A 23,073-nucleotide genomic window follows, 5' to 3' on the forward strand; every position below is an offset into this window, starting at 1 on the left:
GAAGGGTGAAGTGAGTGTTCTAACAATACTCCCTTATTACAGACCGAGCACAGGGCCAAGTGCAGGTTGTAGTAATACTGCCTATTTTTAGGAATTCGTTGACACTAGCTGATTGAGGACCGACCATTTGAAAGTTGTAACAATACTCCCTATTCTTAGGACTACATAAACGACTCATATTAATAGAACCGATGATGTGTTAAGTGGCCGCTACCATAACTTGTCCTCATATTTCTCATAAAACTAGCCCTACAAGGCAGGTCGCTATTGAGGATGGAACTCCAACCAAAACCTTGGCCCAAAAGGCTCCCACTGCCTCAACTAGCTCTGCGACTCGTTTGTCTAAGGAGAAGAGAGACTATCGCTGATCGATGAAGTACCCCAGGAAGTTAATCGGCAAGGATCCCTCGTCCATCTCGTTGGGAGAAAACTGATTAATCTAGGTTAATCTCAGGGGGGTGATAAAGTTTTAAAGGAAACATCCTCTCTTTCCCAAGAGAAACCCTTAATTTAATAAGCTTTCAATCACCCCGATGACCGAAGAGGCCAAGCTGGGTTCAGTGCCAACATCGATCCCTATAGCCAAATTGGGAGCGATGGTGGCTCGACTCAGCGAGTTGCGAAAGATTCACCTCTCTTGGCTTCAAATCCCTCTTCAAAGGCAGGACCTCCCTTTGAAGCAGAGTCCGAGAACCCTATTTATACAAAATTAGTGTTGCTGGGCTATGCGACGACAACTAAACCACCGTCGCCACATACACCGGAGGCAAGACTATAACTTCTACAGTCACCAGAAAGAATCTGAAATTAAGGTGTTTCTCTCATTTATTGTATATCTCTGTCAGAAAAGATTGAAGGCAGCCAACGGAAGGTTACCATCTTCTCATCCATGTACCTGTCCACCAGGCCAAGATGTGGTGAGACTCATCAGAGAGATAGCGAGCTCATGCATAATAATTCTAGGATGTGGCATCAATGCTCACCATTTCCAATGGGGAAGTAGCGACACAAATGAGTCCGTATTCGAATTTAATTTTGGGACGTAATCTTAGAATATGTAGCAGGGGTAATGAGAGTACTTTTCAAAATAAAACCAAGGAGGAATTTATTGATATAACCCTGAAAAGACGAATTCCCCATTATTGATTAGAAAGTATCTGAAGACTGAAAGATACTACTCCAAGTCTCTATTGATGGAATTCGACATTCACCACATAGAAATCTACGGAATACTGATTGGAAAAAAATCAATGAACTAATGAAATCCAAGCTAGGGGTATTGAATCATGTGACCAAGGTTCTTTTGGACAGCGATAAGGCCATTTGCCCCTAGAAAGTCGTAGGAATATTAGCAGAAGACTTTACAATAAAGCCAATATACAAAGTTGTCCACAGATTTGGATAACTACAAAGAGTCTTTCAATAAATACAACAGTGAAATGAGTCTACAGATTAAGTAAATGATGTAGTCAGATTCCGTAGGATTCTCTCCAATATCCAATATCCACTTCCCCGAATGCACGGAGCGTTCAAGGGCTCCAACCGTATGCAATCAGGTCACTGACGAGGTGAGAGACATCGAGGAGATCATAAGTCTTCCAAAGATAGCTTGGTTATGAATACCTCCAAGCCATTTAAATACTCTGGAGCAGACGGTATCTTTTATGCAATGCTACAAAATGCACATCTCACATCTGGACCATTTTTTCAGAGCTTGTCTGTGTCTATTGCTTACTCTGACTCTATGGAGGGTGGTCACTGTGACATACAACCCTAAAGCGGGGAAGTCAAGCCCCATACTTTCCAAAGATTATATAACGATCTTCCCATCTTCTTTTTTATTATGGCGCAGATAATATGGAGGGTATAATTAAATAACACAGCGAAATAATAAAGTATGTATATTCTTGATCAGCATACAATTCTATGTTGAAATAGTCATGTTCACCTGTCCGTCCATCTTTCCATCCATTGGAAAGATTACTCCTAGGATGTTTGGTCCCCATAGAACGCTACCTCCCGATTTTTTGGTATTTTGAATGTTATGGCCTCATTATCGCACCGAAATGGCTGAAATTTTGTATTTAGTTTTCGTTGGGGTATAAAACATTCCGTCTGAAATTTGTCGGTATAGGTCCACGTCTAAATATAGCCCCCACAGAAAAGTACCTCCCTATTTTTGTCGTTTTGAATGTTGTGACCTTAATAAACCACTCAAGTGGCTGAAGTTTGGTGTTTAGTCTTGGTGGGTGGCATTAAACTTTCCACCTGAAATATGTCGGTATAAGTCCGCGTCTTGATATAGCCCCCATAGAACGGTACCTCCCGATTTTCGGTATTTTGAAGGCTGTGGCTTCATTATCCCACCGAAATTTAGTCTCCGTTGGGGGTAGTAAACTTTCCACCTGAAATTTATCGGTATGGGTCCACGCCTTTATACAGCCCCAATAGAACAGTACTTCCCGATTTTCGGCATTTTAAAGTTTGTGGCCTCAATATCCCACCAAATTGGCTTAAATTTGGTATGTAGTCTTTGTAGGCGGCACAAAACTTTCCACTTGAAATTTGTCGGTAAAGGTCTACCTCTTCATATAGCCCCCATAGAACGCTACCTCCCGATTTTCCGTATTTTGAAGGTTGTGGCCTCATTATCCCACCGAAATGACTAAAGTCTTGTATTTGGTCTTCGTTGGGGGTATACAACTTTCCCCCTGAAATATGTCGGTATAAGTCCACGTCTTGATATAGCCCCCATAGAACGGTACCTCCCGAGTTTCGGTATTTTGATGGTTGTGGCTTCAATATCCCAAAGAAATGGCTGAAATTTGGTATTTAGCCTTCGTTGGGGGTATAACATTTTCCAACTTAAATTTGTCGGTATAGGTTTTCATATAGCCTCCATAGAACGGCACTCACGAATTTTCGATATTCTGAAAGTTTTAACCAAAGGTATAAAACATTATAACAGGTACAAAGCATCCCTTGCAAAAAATTAGACAGTATACGTCCACGTTTTTCCAATAGCCCCATGTAAGAGTATCACCTGATTTATATATTAGGTTTTAGTCTTACCCTCAAGAACCGGTATTGTCCAATTTTATGTATTTCGAGGGTTTTTTTGTAAAATTTTTGACACGAGATTGCTGTAATTTGAACAACGATGAGCTCATTTTAAACTCTGAAGGCAACAAAAGTTCTATTTTGTTACATGCCAGAGCCCTAAAGTTTTTACAATTTTTTACTAGAAACTTGTTCCCTTATTTCGAACGGACATACGTAGACCTTGGTAGGAATACAAATGTCAACGAAAAATATCATTCATTTATTTTATATCAAATAGTGATAAATATCTACATTTCAATATTTCGATGTGTTGCATACGGCATGACAAATACTCTTAATTATATTATTATTGTTTAAAAATAAAAAAATTTATATGAAACGGCTTCATCAAAAATTCATATGGCCTTTGAACGAAAAAAGTGTAAAAGTGTTTATTGTTTGCTGAAAACAAGGCTAAGCTGTTGAAACTATGTTGCTTATTCTCTTTTCTAATGTGTGTTGATCGTGTGTGCTGGAAAATATGAGTATGTTCGTTCGGTGCTATTTTATTATAGCAAAAATATCAAACAGCATTAGCATCGCTAGCAATATTGTTGTGTAATGTAATTCATTGTTGCTAAACATATTTCGAAGAAATTTTAGCAGGCAAAGATGCAAATGTTCGATGCCTTTGCTAATACGACGTTAGCATTTTAAACCCTGGTTAAAAGTCCTGCCCAACATGTCTGCATCGAAGGCAAATCGGTGGAAACCGCACTGAAGATGTCTTTGGTCTTAACGAGAGGAATATGGAATGTTCTAACTATACGTTAGCAGTCTTTCTGGACATAGAAGGTGCCTTTAATAACCTTAACTTGAATCAATCCATAATTAACCCTCTTACATAAATGTTCCTCTACACTGATGAATTGGATCGACGAAATGCTCAGAAGCAGAATAATCCACTCAAATATCCATTCGAAAGACTGTAGCCAGAAGTACTCTACAAGGTGGCGTTTTATCGCCACTGCTGTGGCTTCTGGTGATTAACGATATACTTAAGGAATATGATATCGATCGCTTATGCTGACAACGTGGCCATAATGATTAGCGGGAAGTTCAAGCTAACACTATCAGAACTCATGCAAGAAGTGCTAGTCAAACAATAGAGATGGGCAAACAACAAAGGTCTCTTTAGAAGCCAGGTACCTCGACATAGTCCTGTACTACCAATTAAAAGGTCCTGGACTCCCAAGAGAAGACTAATAGACCTTTATTCATCCAAGAAGTACATTGGATATTCACGGCCATAGTACACCCAATTCTTACTTATGGTTCTCTGGTATGGAGGAATGCTTTGAGCAAGACATCGTTTCATCCTAAACTAAACAATGTCCACGCTGCAATATTTAAACGATCGGAACTATTACTGGGATCGGAGGAAATCGGTGATTACTTATCAGCACAACTACACGTCGACGAGATTAATGTACAAATACACGATTAAGAGGCCTGGACCCACAACTCCCCACCTCTACCCGGTAAAGATGTTTACACCAATAACTCCAAGATGGAAACGGAAACATAAGCGGGCGTCTAGAGCGATACCCTCGATTTACTGGTCGCAGCTGAAATCTTCACAATCAAAAAAGCAGCAGAGTTGAAGAGTAACAAGAAAATTGTCATAGCTGGTCCGGTGACTACCTATATGGATAGTCAATTGGCCTTTATATAACGCAGAGCCCACTCTATCAAGTATGCAGCGGTTTTGGATTGCAAGAACACCTTGCGGTTGAAATGGTGCGTTGCGAATCGGAGTCCACTGATATTGAAGTCAATAACTCAATCAAGCCACCCTTTTGCCATTTCATACGGCAGATATCGTGACAATGCTTGCCAGATTTGGCACAACGAACCTAGCTGTAACGTATCCAAGGCGGGACAGATTGCCTTGGATACGTTACACTTGAAAGGAAGAACTACATCTCTATTTTCCATTAAGAAGTCCGACCTGAAATTAACGGTAGGAATAATCACGGGTCGCTGCAGAATAAGATCACTATTCTGCAGATGGGAAAGACTGAAACTGTTGACTACTGCAGGTTATGCGAAGATGAAGAAGAAATAGAAACAATCCGGCACATATTATATACTCACGACACGGATACTGCGAATCATGGGTGAACACTAGGGTTACGATTTTTTACAATCTCATATCCTTGAATGATATTCTAATGAGGTTTTACCTAAGATTACATAAAATCTTAATTATAAAGTAACTCGATAAAAAAGCTTCCGCACCAAAAGCTTTAAAAGTTTTTATTTTTCCGAACTTTGGATAATTTTTTGAAATCACTGTAAGCAGATATTTAACTGAAAAGGAGGTATAGGGGCAGACAACATAACCAAAATTACATATCCGTTTCTTTTTCCCCCTAATTTTATCACCGTATTATTACATCTATATCATTTTATATTATGTATAACTTTATTTCATATATCATAAAAATGAAAAGTATCTTTTTCAATATTTAAATTGAATAAAAGTTATTTTAGGCATTAATAGGCAAAGGTTCATTCATTCTCACTACAGGAAATCATTTTTGAGAACAAATGTCAAATAGTCATAACTCTAGTAACACACGACCCAGGTGTGTTTCGATAAAAAAAAACCTCACGCACAAAATCATTTGATTATTTTTATTTATGACCATTTTTGATAGTCGCTGTAACCGAATATATATCTGAAAGCAAGCTTTAGGGCCACGCGACATAGCCAAAATGACATAATCTTTGGTTCTACTAATCATATCATTACATATGCATATATCAATATTATTTCATATATAATTTTATTTCACATATCATCTCAATTAAAAGAGATTTGTGCGTGACCTTTTTATATCCTCCACCCTAGTATGGAGGGTATATTAAGTTTGTTTTTCCGTTTGTAGCGCTTTGAAATAACCATTTGCGACTTTATAAAGTATATATATTCTTGATCAGGGTAAAACTCTGAGTCGGTCTATGCCAGTACGTCCGTCCGTCTGTTGTAATCCACAGAAATGGAGATGGGACGCTGAAATTTTGGGAAGATGCGTCTTTTGTTTGCAGGCATGTCAAGTTCGATGATGGACTATATCGGTCAACGTTTTGGTATAGCTCCCATATACTTGTACCGCCCGATTTCAGGTATCACAAAACTTGTTCACTAAAAATTTCCATTTTTTAGTAGTTTAGATACATGTGTTGACAGAGCTATATGTAATTTTAAATTTAAATATCTCTATTTATAATTGTGGACAGAAAGGAAAATTAAGTAATATGTGTTTCATTGTGGAGGGTATAAAAAATTCGGTCTTATTTTCCATTATTTAAAGAATACTGTACTGTAGAGTGATGTTGTTCATGAACGAACTAGTTCAATGGGACTATTCCGTTAAAATGAATGAACAGAACTATATCCAGCTCATTCTTTTATATTATTCATTTAGCTCTCCTCGTTCATATAATTCTTCTAAAAATATCTTATTTTCTTAAATTAAAGACTGAGAAAACAACTATTGACTATTGATAATGAGAAAAAGCGTGAAAGATATTCACATGAAAACGATAGACTGAAATATAATATTGAACGAAAATGAGTCAACGACGAAATGATCTATCTTTATGGTGGACGGAACGAAAAATATCGATCCGCTCAATGAACGAAATTTCCCAAACTACACATTCTATCAAGGCCTACAGAAGGTTGGCCATTCAGAGTTCTGTTAACAACTTTTGACAGCAAACATAATAGATTGTTCATTATTGTGATTTGATTTCCTTTGTATTTTATGTCACAATAATGTATTTGACAGCAAACTAAATAGTCAGGGCTAACTAGTTTGGGCTGAGTGTCCAACTGTATAAACTGTGCATTCTATTGAATTTTTTAATGTAATTCCACAGCTATGTTAGCATTGAATTTTCGTGAAACATCTGAATTAAAGAGTAATAAAAAATCCAATTTATCTACAAAGTTACCAAAACATTATACTCCCATGAATTTCATTCTATACCTCACACGTACACATACATACATACATACATACGTTTATAGAGTTCAACGCCGTGTGTGATACCTGAATTTATTTTTTGATTTTATTATGTGCATTTTATTATTTTTTGGAGAAAAAACGTACACTCACCTTAAATGTTAATTCCAAATGATGACAAAAATATGCAATTTTATTTAATGCAATGTCATTCGGTGCTGTTTTCTCTGCATTTAAACCATGTTCGTTTGTCTCGTTTTTTTTGCTTTGCTCCGTAGAATCATGTGAAAATTGGAGTACGATATGCTTTACCACAAGGATCACGATGCCCGGTTGTTTATGCAGTGGATTATAGGTGCGAAAAGAACAAAAAACCGAATTATTCAAAAAATAAATGCATGACTTTTATCATTAAACTTTCAGTCAGCTGACATAAATAACAATGTTTTCGGTTTTGTTCTGTCTTTTAAGTCGTGAAGTGATGTTAATGTTAAATTAAATGGGGATGATGGTTTTTCCACATTTAAAAGGATGGTTTTATAAAAACAACATTATTATTTCGGCTTTTAATGCTGGTATATGAAAGGAAAAATAATTGACAACGCAAAAGAAGGTGCAAATTAACGAACATTTCCAAATATATTTGTATACCCTCCACCATTGTTGGAGGGTATATTAAGTTTGTTTTTCCGTTTGTAACGCATTAAAATACTCATTTGCGACCCCATAAAGTATATATTTTCTTGATCAGGGTAAAATTCTGAGTCGATATGTGCACGTCCGTCTGTGGTAATCACTCTAGCATCCACAAAAATGGAGATAGGACAAAATTTTGGGAAAATGCGTCTTTTGTTTGCAGGCTGGTCAAGTTCGATGATGGGCTATATCGGTCCACGTTTTGGTATAGCCCCCATATAACGGTACCCCCCGATTTACGGTATTTTGACGTTTTTAGATACATTTTCAGACCACTTTAGCTATAATTTGACATTTAGGGTTCTTAGGTGTCAATAAACTTATATAACAAAACTGGAGGACATAGGTCCACGTTTTGGTATAGCCCCCATATAACGGTACCCCCCGATTTACGGTATTTTGACGTTTTTAGCTACATTTTCAGACCGATTTAGCTATAATTTGACATTTAGGGATCTTAGGTGTCAGTAAACTTATATAACAAAACTTGTGGACATAGGTCCACGTTTTGGTATAGCCCCCATATATCGGTGCCCTCCGATTTACGGTATTTAGACGTTTTTAGCTAAATTTTCAGACCGATTTAGCTCTAATTTGACATTTAGGGTTCTTAAGTGCGAGTAAACTTATATAACAAAACTTGTGGACATAGGTCTACGTTTTGGTATAGCCCCCATATAACGGTACCCCCCGATTTACGGTATTTTGACGTTTTTAGCTACATTTTCAGACCGATTTAGCTATAATTTGACATTTAAGATTCTTAAGTGTCAGTAAACTTATATAACAAAAGTTGTGGACATAGGTCTACGTTTTGGTATAGCCCCCATATAACGGTACACCCGATTTACGGTATTTTGACGTTTTTAGCTACATTTTCAGACCGATTTAGCTATAAATTGACATTTATGGTTCTTAAGTGTCAATAAACTTATATAACAAAACTAGTGGACATAGGTCCATGTTTTATAATAGCCCCCATATAACGTTACCGCCCGATTTCACGTATTTTGACGTTTTAAGTCACATTTCTAGACCGAATTAGCTATAATTTAATATTTAGGGTTCTTAGTGACCAAAAAACTTATATTCGAAAAAATTATGAACATAGGTACATGTTTTGGTATAGCCCCATATAACGGTACCTCCCGATTTTCGGTATTTTTAAATTTGTACCTACAAGTTTTAACCGAATTAGCTGTAACATTTGACATTTGAATTTCTTAGTGGTCACCACACCTCTCCACCAAAATTGTCAACATAGGTCCATGTTCGGATACAGCTCCCATATAACGGCACCTCCCAATTTTCAGTAATTTGGCAATTTTAGCTACAATTGTAGTGGTCACACACATCTGCATCAACAATTTTCAACAAAGTCCCAATATAACGATACTTCCCGATTTTCGGTACTTTGAGGATTTTACATAAAATGTTTACTCGAACGTAGGTACATGTTTTGGTGTAGCCCCAAAACAAACCTTCCGATTTTCCGTACCTTAGCTTTATTATTTGGACGAACTTTCTGTAATTTGAAATTTAAAAGCCAACAAAAATTCTGCAACAAAAATTGTTCATTTAAGTTCATATTTTCGTATAGCCCACATACCTCCGAACTAGCTGTAAATGACATTTGAAGTTCCCACGTTATATACCGATTTTCGGTATTTTAAGGATTCTAGCTACACTTTTTAACCGAATTAGGAGTTATTTCACATTAAAGGCTCTCATCAAAAACTGTCAACATAGGTCTATGTTTTATTATAACCCCTATATAACGATAGCTCCCAATTTCTACCCTACCAAAAATTGTCAACATACATAGTTAGATAAAGGCACCATAAAAAAGGGCCTCCCGAATGAAGCATTTTATGTACATTATCTGACATTGCCACCGTGGTGCTATGGTATGCACACCCGCCTTGCACACATAAGGTCGTGGGTTCGATTCCCCGGCCAGGCAACATCAAAACACTTTTCAACGGTGGCAAAATACCCCTCTGTAATGTTGGCGACATTTCCTGAGTATTTCAGCCATGTAAAACTTCTCTACAAAAGTGGTGTCTTAGACACGCCGTTCGGACTCGGCGATAAACTGTAGGTCCCATATCATTGAGCTAATATGAATCGGGGTGCATTGATATGAGAGAAGTCTCACTTGTCCCTTATGGGATGTTTGTGGAACAATTATATATCTGACATTTTAACGTACCCAATTAAAGTTGGGGACAGGAATGAAAACTAATTATTCCATTTTAGTTCAGAATATTTTATGGTGGAGGGTATGAAAAGTTCGGCCCGGCCGAACTTAACGCTTTTTTACTTGTTTTTATGTAAGCCGATAGCCTTGTTGCCAGTGCTTTGTAATTATAATTTTATTATAATTTGTTATTAAATTAACATTTAAATAAATAAAATAAAATTTTTTTGTGATATGTCTATATTTTGTAAACAAATTGTCTATATTACTCGTATGGTAACCCTTTTCGACTTTGATGCTTCTTCGCTATTCATATTTTTTAAGTTTCGAAGATTTATGTTTTCTTTATAAGCCTCTTTTCATTTAAAAGTGTTATTAAAATTTATAAAAATCTATAGAAAAAACACCCCTGAGGCTAATATGTAATATAAGGTAAATGCAGGTCTGTGTTATTTTCCTGGCCATTACAAATAATATTTCGTTTTAGCACTTAAGCCATATTCGTATAAAACAACTTTTCATGTGGAGTGAAAATCCTATTAAAAACACATATTGAAATCCTCTTAAGACCTATGAACTGGCAAACAAATACATTCTGTAATGGAAGATTATTATATTGTCTATTTGACACAATATTAAAACATAATCAATAACATGGGCTTTGTCTGTTTTTGCATGCAGCATTTGGCAAAGATAATTCTTCAATTTAAAATCTGTTGCTTCACTTCATCGGTGTGATAATGGAAAGCAGTGACGTAGAAGTTAATTGGGTTTGCCTTTCCAATCAATGGCAAATGTTTAGCACTAAACATTTTTTATTTTTAGAGGGACTTCATCATCCCTTGAGGTGTCTTCCTACGCCATTGATGCGAAACGTAAAAATGTTTAAAATCTCTCAATAAAAAACTGAATAATTTTTATCAGGGCTGTGCCATTGTTTCAGCCTATTCGAATGCCTAATGTGCCTTCTTTTCCATTCCCGGTTCTTTAACAAATTGCACGAAATGATATATTAGCAAATGACATCGTTATATTGCAAATTTATGTAAAACTCGACAAGCCTAAAATGTTAAATAAACGACGTTATTTAAAATATAAAATCGAAAATGTATAAAAGTAAATTTATTTGTCTACGTGTTTAATGTGAATGAAACATTTACACACACATTCAATTTTAGTTGGAGTGGCGCGGATACAACACCAATGTACTTGAGAAAATATCAATAAACGAAATGTTCAAACGTTTCACCTATTTTATGCTGCGTCTATATGGAGGATAATTCAGTGGAATTCCAAATTTTCATTTTCACACGTACACTAATAAATTGTATACAATTAAACTCGTAAACATTTGCCGGTACACGCACGCTCTCATCTGGACCACCATTTGAAATTAGATTGGATTTATTCACCGATATAGGCACCGTGGTATAATGATAATGAAATGCGACAACTACCCAATGGTATACGTGTGTATACAATTTAATCTCAGCAAGTGAAAAGTACCAATCGATTTTGCAGACAGCAGCATAAACTGAAAGCAAAATAATAACTGTCTATCGATTATGAATTCAAAATGAAGAAATTCACCAAATAATTCACCAGCTTTAGAAAGACTCAATTTTAGATAAAATATAAAGTCTACATAAGGTTCAATATTAGGCCCAGGCAATTTTAGGAGATGTTTATCAAATGGCGATCTTTTTCTACAGAGTTATAAAAAATTATTCATTTACAAGTTTCAAATATCAAAGCGGGAGGTACTATTACAATCTACCAATTTGGCTCCCAAATGCGGCCAGAAACAATTAAAAACCTTAAAATTGGCGGTAATAACATTATAAAAAAATATATTTCAATGTTTATATCAATGTGTTATTTACACTGTGCAACAAAATGGAGCTCAAAGTCTGGGGGTGGAAAATTCCTTTTGGGGTTGAAAGCCCTTGGTGAGTACATACAGAACCCCGAAGAACAGACCCGCCGTGAATCGACGTGATGAACATTTTGCTGGAGACCCTTTGACCCATGGAACCAGCGTTATATCTTTGTTCGCTGCTGTTTAAGCTTATTTTTAAGATGACATGTCTTCAGTCAAATCAAATGAGGATTTTTTTCGTACAGCATTTTGATCCTCTAACTCGCTTCCTTCAATGTCCTTTTTGTCCTTTATATCAAGAACCGCAATAAAAGTGCCACAAAATGACATTTTACAGCTTGGGAATGTTCTGCAAAAATGTGGCTCGGATTTTAGATACGGCTCCCAAAGACATAAAATCGATACCATCTTGTTTAAGTGCTCCTTTTTCACTTTTGACCGAATCTACTACGCGAAAAAATTATGATCTGGGTCTGGGGGGTGAACAATTCCTTTTGAGGTTCAGATAAAATCTTGAGTTTATTTAGAAACTCGAAAGGCAGATCCGCCGTGGTCGATCTTTTGAATTATGGCATTTAATTTTCCGGCACTTCATTTTTTGTAATCACAGATTTCGCTGGTGGCCAAAATTCTGTCGTATACACACAGAGAAGAGATATTGTTGGAATAATCATATTCCAAGAACAAAATAGAGTATTTTAAAATTCTGAAAATATATATTGTTGTTTCAACCATATATTTTTATTAGGAAACATGATGACACAAAATATATTGTTGGGCCAATAATACATATTTTAAAAATTTTAAAATACACTATTTTGTTCTTGGAATATGATTGTTCCAACAATATTTTTTCTCTGCGTGTACATGAGGGATATTTTCCCTCTTAAGCAATCTTCGGACCGATCTAACTTTAGCTACACGAAGAAAATTTCAAAGTTCCTAATTTGGTAAAAGAATAAACCTAAAAGAATAACACAATCTTCTTTAGTGACTGTATGGGTTCTGAACACTTTTGGGCCCATATCTTATTGAAACACACGAATTAAATTTCAAAACTATGTCAAGTCATTTCTACACTGCAGTTAGAGAAAACTTTTCAACTTCAGGGGTGGAGGCTCTGGAAAGAGTGAGCTTATATAGTCTAGCCGGACTTCGACCATCAGGCTTAGACAAAATTTTAACTATGCCTTCAAAAATACCTTATCCTTTGAACGACTTTATGCGCGCCATAACGCCCAAAATTGATTTGAACTCAATGACCATGGTTAGGACGGTCAACTGCCCAGAATTTATTTGGACCCTATGTCTAATGACCGTTATTTCATGTTGCCATTTAGCCAGGACCATCAAGACCAACAGCGGCCAGAATTAAAGAAAACAATTTTCGAACAGGACTTTAACTAAACTTCACCGAATAAGTCCATCTTGGAACTTGACATATGTTTGGAAGAAGTGTAACAATATGCAAAGTTTGAAATAACAAGCAAAAAATGAATCAGTCGACTTCGCTGTCAGAGGTATACCTAGAGCCTGGGTGTATTGTACACAAACAATCTTTTCCCCAAATAATATGTATTTAGGAAGTTTTCAGAATTTTGTGGCCTTTTTATAGACTCAGTCTTTAAGCTGAATGCCAAAATGCCAAATATGTTCGGCTTAAATGTGCCTCCTCGAAATAATGCTTTTAGACCCCAAGTATGTTTGGACGAAATCCGTTTTAGACACAGAAAAGTTCAGTTTAAGGTCTGTTCTCTAATCGTAGTGATTCTTTTTGCAACAATTCGTATTCCCTACACGCATTAAGGCGGTTCAAGTATTTTAAGGGGCAACTCCATTAGGCCGGGGCGATTTGAAAACAAGATGCTCGATTTTCACCGTAGACATACACTCCGGTTCATCTGAATAGAACCAACCAATATTTTCCTACAAATACCGTTATATCTGACGATATGAGAGGAATTGTAAATTATATTTTTGTGGTCTTGTAGAGTATATAGAAGCCGATATTTTCAATACCTATCATGTTTCACATATGCGTTATAGCGGTACTCTTTACTCGCTTTATGAAAAAATTTGAAAATATTAGTATGTTTTAATGGTTCACCAGAATAGAACCACCCAAAGAATTTACACAAATCATTTGTCAGATGTGGTAAATTTTAACAAAAAACTATTTGTAATTATAAATAAAGGCCGTGAGTGTCGATTGCCAACAAATATTGTACAAATATTTGTATTAGGGTCTTGGAATTTGATGAAAATCCATGCTTAGAGCTCCAAAAATATTTATATGAAGAAATCGGTAGAAACTATTTCTAAAGCCAAAATGTTATACTGAATTATGTTCATAATTTTCAAGTCTACAATAAAATTACAAAAAAGTCACATTAGATAGGTTTTTGAGTCCGAAACAGAGGAAATATGGTAAAGATAACACAAATTTCTACCTTTCCAAAAATTGATATTTTACCTCAGAAAAATGAATGCATATCCATGGTCTTCACCCAGTTTCGTTGGCTGTCAACATCTATAGGTCCAAAAAATAAAGAAAATCACACCGCCGAACGCTCCATGTCACCATCAAGGACTCTCATTTAGAAGATATTGCGTAAGTTGAAATGCAGAGGAACAAACGTGCTCGTTCTTGTGTAAAAGCGGATCAGAAATATTTTTTTCGGTACATAAACCATGTGTAAAAGATGTGTAATCATCTACACTATCAAAAAGAAAAACTTTCCTTCCGATAAAATTAACCTCTAAATGTCCCTATCATTAAGTTGTTTGTACACATCAAACGTCTTGGGATTGTTTGGAATTTCAAGGCCTTAAGGGGTTATCCCTAGTTGTGCTGGCCAAAAAACTCAATTTTAATTATTTTTCTGAGAAAACTACCAATGTTTTTAGGTCAATCTTTTATTCCTATGAAAGAGCACATTTTAAACTACCTTTGGATTTTTTGTTGTTAAAAAATATTGTACAGTTTATTTAATAAGCTCGCCAACATATACGAAGATCGGTATATCCGTTTTCAAGCTATCGTTGGCACCGAATTCAAAAATGGCATTTCGAGAAAAACGCGTTTTAAGTTTTTTTTCGGTTTACATGAATAAACAAGTAAGAAAAGTCTATAGTCGGACGGAGCCGACCATGGGATACCCTATACCACTATCCCTGGATAATCGCTCTCCACGGAAGTTCTTTTCAATGATTGTGAAAATTTAATTATCAAATATCAGAGATGTAATGTATAATACTTATGACCAAAATCAAAATAGTTATCTAGCATGACAAAGACCTTTTTGTAGCAGGAAAGGAAAATTTTGTTCACACAAACTAAAATGTAATGAAACCCACTTATGTAGTACTACTACTTCCGTTGTTTAACCGCTACGTTATTGAAATTTTTACCAATTTCACACATAAGTTTCAGTCCATTTAACCCGCTAAGTATTATCTGATCTTCACGTTGGTTTGTACGCTTCTTCTTCATCATAAACTCAAACTTTGTTTAAAATGTTGCGGGTTATTATTTTGACCTACAGAGCCGCTACAAAATTGGCTAAAATTTTGTTTTTGGTCCATTTCATCCCTTGAACATTTTCCAAAAACTAATCATTTCTATTCTGTCCGAACCCAACGTCTTAAAAAAAATCGTTACAATCGGTCCTTAATTGCGGCCTTAAGCTTGTTTACAATTTTTAATGGACGGACACACATCGCTAAATCGCTTTATCTCGTCGAGATATGAATTTTGGCATACCAAATAAGTGGTCTAGGACGAATATTTCGTGGTGTTACATAAACTTTTGGAGAGACAATATGTAGCATGGGATAAAAATGTGGTTTTCTACACAGAACCCTTAATATATTAGGCAGTAGGCCCGTTATCTAGCAAACACTTTATTGCAATTTACATCAGAGGAAAGGTCAGTAGTTTTTTTTTTCCATATGTAGGCTACTTTGCGAATATATGTCCTCAAGGAATTAAAATATCGACCATAAATAAAATTTTTATATTTTTCATACAAAAGTAATGGTCCATTTCACCCGCTAAAGAATATCAGATCATCATTCAAAATTGTAGGCATCTTTTTCGACCTATACTCTTACCCGGTGCAATATTTCGTGACTATTGATGTATAATTGCGACTTCTAGCGAGTTTATTATTACACTACAAACAAATAACGGAATATATTAGGCTGTAACTCTGTTATCTGATCATGCACACCAACATAATTGGCATCAATTGAAAGGTCAAGCGTTCCACTTTCAAGTATATCTCACTTGTCCGGAATGTCACTTCCAGGAATTAAGATATAAGCTGTATATTACAAATTTTCAAAATTTTCACACAAAAGTTTTGGTCCATTTAACCCTCTAAATATTATCCGATCGCCATCTCAAATTGCAAGCTTCTCCTTTGTGATATACTCTTACCTTATTTAAAATTACGCGTTGATCGGACTATTATTGAGACCTACAGAGCCGCTAGAAAATTGGATAAATATTATGTTTTTGGTCCATTTCACCCGCTAAATATTTCACGATCATCACCAGTAAGAATAGGGATCTATTCTGATCTGAACCCGACCTCCATACAAAATTTCGTGACGATCGGTCCATAATTGCGGCTTGGAGCGTGTTTACAATTTATAATGGACAGACGGACGGACGGAAGGACGGACGGACACACATCTCAAAATCGCTTTATCTCGTCGAGATATGAAGATTGGTATACCACATTGGGGGTCTCCGACGAATATTTCGCGGTGTTACATGAATTTTTACCAAAACAAACTTATAATACCCTTTTCCACATTGTGGTATAGGGTATAAAAATGTATTTTTGGTAAAATTACAAGGAGTCATCTATTCCTAGTCCATACAGGAGCTCTTCCGCCGACGATGCAGTTTGTAAAATGGAAATTTGGTGTTGCCTTCGCAACATTCTTCCTTCACGAGTGCAATCGACCGCACATCTCTCTGCCAGTGCAATTCGTGCTTGGTCGATTTTTTAGCATATTCGTGTGCGTTTTGTCCACAGTTCACTCCGATCGAGCTCAAATAAAATAACAATGATTTTGTACCTTCGTTTAAAAGGCCAATCGCAATGTAAGCTGCTAAATTTACAACGAGTGCTCCACTTGAAAGGGTTTTGGCCAAATTTTCCAAATAAGTTGATTGAAGCTTTCGTTGCTATTTTGATTGAAGCTGCCGACGCATCTTTCGAGTAAAGACTCTTTACTTAGATCCTTGTATATAGGTCTAATAGCATCCAAAACGGAAGTTGTCTGTAATCGTGTATGAAAGACTGTTTTCTTGCCCAAGCCCATTGATATGAACACCACGAGTCTTCACCGGTTGGACATCTCTCGTGACGGGGATTTGTATCGCTTGAACTGGAATGATCAAATGTCGCCCATATTGCCTCATGCATATCGTGAACTGAATTCGAATGGCGTTGAATTGCGAGTCCATAGTAGACAGTGAGCTTGTCAATCAATTTTCCTGTCAACATTCCTTTGCCTCCAAGCTTTTTGTTACTTTTTAATAAACTTCGAAGGCGGGACCCCATACGCTTTTGACTTCTACCTCGCCATATGGATTGGAATTTAATAGAATTCATTTAAGGGAATTCCCAACAGGTAGCCATTGTGAGGTACATTAAAATTATGCAAAAAGAAGTGGTATAACAAACCAATAAAGTACGCCTCAACACACAAACCGCTACGGGTTCTCCACTTTGAAAGGTCATATCTCAACTAATTTCTGGCTTCTGATTACATTGCAATCGAAACATGTGACATATTCAAAATTATGCAAAATGCATAAATTTATGCATTTTACATATTTTCTTGTGCAACAAATATTTCAATAATAGGTATTCGAATTATTCCATTTGTAATTTGAATTATTCCCTATGTAATTCGAATTGTTCCATTTGTAATTCGAATTATTCCATCAGCAATTCGAATTATTCCAATTGTAATTTGAATGATTTCCTTTGTAATTTCAAATAAAATAATTCGAATTACAAATGGAATAATTCGAATATTAAATGGAATAATTCGAATTGCAAATGGAATAATTCGAATTATAAATCGGCTGAAATACATGAAATAGGCTGAAAGTATATATATCAGCTATATCCAAATTTGAATACATCAAATCGGCCGTCAAATATCCAAAATTGGCCGAATATGTATATACATCCTAGGTATATCTAAATTTGAAACTAGTTCAATATAATGTGGCAAATTTATTTTAAGACTAAATTCCGTTACAAATTTAAAATTTCATCAAAATTGGACATGCGTAGCGTCAGTGAATCACCAAATACTTCAAATCGAACCTATATCCAAATCTGAACCGATTTAAATATAATTTGACAAACTCTATTCTAAATCTAATTTCGTTCCACGTTTAAAATTTCATCAAAATTGGACATATGTATGTATATAGCGTGATTGGTGCACCAAATACTTTAAACCGATTCTCACAAAATGCAATAGTGTTATTCCTTATGCTACAATCCACAATTTTCAGCTGAATCAAACAACAAATTCTTCCTGTACGTTGCGAACGGACGGACGGACAAGAAAAAACCTTTAAGAAAGTAATTCTATGGATATCCCTAAAGGACCTATGGGTCTATCTCGTTTCCTTTCGCATGTTACATTCAAATGCACAAAGATAAAATAACCGTTACTACAATATGCTGTATGGTATAAAAATATGTCACAAGGGTCAGCGAAAAAAATTCAAATCGATCCGAAAGTAGTTATAATGTAACGAAAATTTTTAACATTTTTAGGAAAGTCTTCACAAGGATTTTGTTTACCTCTGAACTTAGTTAAGTATGGAAAAAGTATTAGGATACGTAAATCGAGCTCGCAAGTCATTTTAGTTTGTGGCTCTTGGATTTATTGCAGGAGTCTATATGCATATATGTATGTATACACGCAGAGAAAAAAGTATTTTTCGGTTTTGTTGGAACAAAAATATCTATTTTGGTTCCAAAAATTTGTTTGTTTTGTACAAACATTGTAATCCAAATCCAAAAATACCATCTTTTGTTCCGAAAACAACTTTCAAATTTCTGCAATATTGTAAAAATCGTTAACCGATTGTAGGAACAATCATAATTTAAATTTTTTACAAAACATAGTATTGTCAGCCCTGAAAACCAGATTTGAGTGTATATACTTCTCATATACACTTTCCACACAACTTTGATATAAATAACGCGTATAATATTACGAGCATTGATGAACGCAATACATGGTTTGCTACTTTAGCTGACACAAAGCCATACAAAAAGCCACAAGCAGTCACCACAACATAAGGAATAATTAAACACCATAACAAACATGAAAAGGAAAGAAGAATGAAATAAAAAAGAAGAATAAAACAAAACAAAAACAAATAAAAACAAGAGTCTCATTGTTGGTATACATACACACAAAAACAAAGATAAAGGCAGCATGTCATACAAACACCACAACTCACCAAAATTGTTTTTCCAACAAGGCATCTAATAGCGAGAGAAGAGAAAAAAATTTCGAAGAAAAGAGAGAAATATTGTTCAGTTGACACAAACTATTTTTGGATTTAACAAAAACGATTGTTGGATTCACAATACTACATAAGTAATCCAACAATATGTTAACAATACATATTTTGCTCATGGAATATTGTTGGATCAAACATATTTTTTTCTCTGCGTGTATGATAGTCCTAAATATTGTCTCAGGAAATATCGACTTCTAGTCGAAAGAAATCTCATCGTTGTAATCAGGACCAGAAGAAAAATCTGGGTAAATTTTAAAAATAATCTGAGAACTGCTCCCACCTTGAGAGTTATCCAGGAACTATACTATAGATGACGAAATACAATCTCCTATCTATAAATATTTTCGATGTAATCTATATATATAAAAGAGCTTAGTGAGTGAGTGAGTGACTGAGTGACTGACATATCATCGCCCAGACGAAACCGCTGAAGCTAGAAAGCTGAAATTTTGACTGTGGGTTGCTGTCGGTGTGTAGGGGTGAGATAAGGCTGGGTTTTTGGAAATTCGACCTAGAAGGGTACAAAAAGTACTAAAAGGTACTAAATATGGTACCCTTTGTATTAGGCAAACGGGAAGAGCTAGAATTCTGAAATTTGGAATGAGGGTAACTGATGGAGATTTAGAAAGATGTACCAAAGGGTTTTTGGAAATTCGACTTATAAGTGTACGAAAAGTTACTAAATTTAGTACCAATTGTATATTTTGAGCGGATATAGCTACAATGTTCATATTTGGTATGAAAATCAAGGTTGAGAAGTGGTGTTGATATAAGGAAATTATTTTGGAAGTTCGTACTTATGTGTACGAGTAGTACTAAATGGTACTAAATTTGGTACAATTTGGATTTGGGTGAACGGATAGAGCTGAAAACCTGAAATTTGGAATTAAGATTACCGTTGAAGCGTACGATTGAGACATGGGTGTACTTTTGGAAATTCATACTTATGTGTACGAAAAGTACTAAATGGTACCAAATTTGGTACAATTTGGATTTAGATAGACATGGAAAACTGAAATTTGGAATTAAGATTATTGATGGAGTAAAGGATTGAGGTAGTTTTGGAAATTCTTACTTATGGGTACGAAAAGTAGTAAACGGTACTAAATTTGGTACAAATTGGATTTGGGTGAACGGATAGAGCTGGAATCCTGAAATTTGGAATTTAATTAGTGTAGGATTGAGTTAGTCTTGCAAATTTATACTTATGGGTACGGAAAGTACTAAATGTACTAAATTTGGTACAATTTATATTTGGGTAAACGGATAGAGTTGGAATCCTAAAATTTGGAATTAAGGTTACTGATGGAGTGTAGGATTAAGGTAGTTTTGGAAATGCATACTTATTGGTACGGGAAGTACTAAATTTGGTACAATTTATATTTGGGTGAACGGATAGAGTTGGAATGCTGAAATTTCGAATCAAGGTTACTGTTGGAGTGTAGGATTGAGGAAGTTTTGGAAATTCGTACTTATGGGTACGAAAAGTACTAAATTTGGTACAATTTGGATGTGAGTGAACGCATAGAGATGGAATACTAAACTAAATAATAAATAATGAATACTAAATAATAAATACTAAATAATAATAAATAATAAATAATAAATAATAAATAATAAATAATAAATAATAAATAATAAATAATAAATAATAAATAATAAATAATAAATAATAATAAATAATAAATAATAAATAATAAATAATAAATAATAATAAATAATAAATAATAAATAATAAATAATAAATAATAAATAATAAATAATAAATAATAAATAATAAATAATAAATAATAAATAATAAATAATAAATAATAAATAATAAATAATAAATAATAAATAATAAATAATAAATAATAAATAATAAATAATAAATAATAAATAATAAATAATAAATAATAAATAATAAATAATAAATAATAAATAATAAATAATAAATAATAAATAATAAATAATAAATAATAAATAATAAATAATAAATAATAAATAATAAATAATAAATAATAAATAATAAATAATAAATAATAAATAATAAATAATAAATAATAAATAATAAATAATAAATAATAAATAATAAATAATAAATAATAAATAATAAATAATAAATAATAAATAATAAATAATAAATAATAAATAATAAATAATAAATAATAAATAATAAATAATAAATAATAAATAATAAATAATAAATAATAAATAATAAATAATAAATAATAAATAATAAATAATAAATAATAAATAATAAATAATAAATAATAAATAATAAATAATAAATAATAAATAATAAATAATAAATAATAAATAATAAATAATAAATAATAAATAATAAATAATAAATAATAAATAATAAATAATAAATAATAAATAATAAATAATAAATAATAAATAATAAATAATAAATAATAAATAATAAATAATAAATAATAAATAATAAATAATAAATAATAAATAATAAATAATAAATAATAAATAATAAATAATAAATAATAAATAATAAATAATAAATAATAAATAATAAATAATAAATAATAAATAATAAATAATAAATAATAAATAATAAATAATAAATAATAAATAATAAATAATAAATAATAAATAATAAATAATAAATAATAAATAATAAATAATAAATAATAAATAATAAATAATAAATAATAAATAATAAATAATAAATAATAAATAATCTATATATATAAAAGAGCTTAGTGAGTGAGTGAGTGACTGACATATCATCGCCCAGACGAAACCGCTGAAGCTAGAAAGCTGAAATTTTGACTGTGGGTTGCTGTCGGTGTGTAGGGGTGAGATAAGGCTGGGTTTTTGGAAATTCGACCTAGAAGGGTACAAAAAGTACTAAAAGGTACTAAATATGGTACCCTTTGTATTAGGCAAACGGGAAGAGCTAGAATTCTGAAATTTGGAATGAGGGTAACTGATGGAGATTTAGAAAGATGTACCAAAGGGTTTTTGGAAATTCGACTTATAAGTGTACGAAAAGTTACTAAATTTAGTACCAATTGTATATTTTGAGCGGATATAGCTACAATGTTCATATTTGGTATGAAAATCAAGGTTGAGAAGTGGTGTTGATATAAGGAAATTATTTTGGAAGTTCGTACTTATGTGTACGAGTAGTACTAAATGGTACTAAATTTGGTACAATTTGGATTTGGGTGAACGGATAGAGCTGAAAACCTGAAATTTGGAATTAAGATTACCGTTGAAGCGTACGATTGAGACATGGGTGTACTTTTGGAAATTCATACTTATGTGTACGAAAAGTACTAAATGGTACCAAATTTGGTACAATTTGGATTTAGATAGACATGGAAAACTGAAATTTGGAATTAAGATTATTGATGGAGTAAAGGATTGAGGTAGTTTTGGAAATTCTTACTTATGGGTACGAAAAGTAGTAAACGGTACTAAATTTGGTACAAATTGGATTTGGGTGAACGGATAGAGCTGGAATCCTGAAATTTGGAATTTAATTAGTGTAGGATTGAGTTAGTCTTGCAAATTTATACTTATGGGTACGGAAAGTACTAAATGTACTAAATTTGGTACAATTTATATTTGGGTAAACGGATAGAGTTGGAATCCTAAAATTTGGAATTAAGGTTACTGATGGAGTGTAGGATTAAGG

General features: G+C 33.8%; 1 protein-coding gene across 17 annotated transcripts in view; it reads right to left on the reverse strand.

The window, feature by feature from the left end:
- X11Lbeta overlaps positions 1-23,073 on the reverse strand; it is an 815,486-nt gene that overhangs the window by 309,503 nt on the left and 482,910 nt on the right. Inside the window, exon 1 of one of the 17 annotated variants that reach the window (XM_073971799.1) lies at positions 7,233-7,297. The exons of the other annotated variants lie outside the window; for them this stretch is intronic. The gene's annotated coding sequence lies outside the window, so the exon portion shown is untranslated. Of the gene's footprint in view, positions 1-7,232; positions 7,298-23,073 lie in introns of those variants that run through there. 17 annotated transcript variants of the gene reach the window in all.

Source organism: Musca autumnalis, unplaced genomic scaffold (assembly GCF_047663935.1).
Source record: "Musca autumnalis isolate F117 unplaced genomic scaffold, ASM4766393v1 scaffold_3, whole genome shotgun sequence".
NCBI lineage: Eukaryota > Metazoa > Arthropoda > Insecta > Diptera > Muscidae > Musca > Musca autumnalis.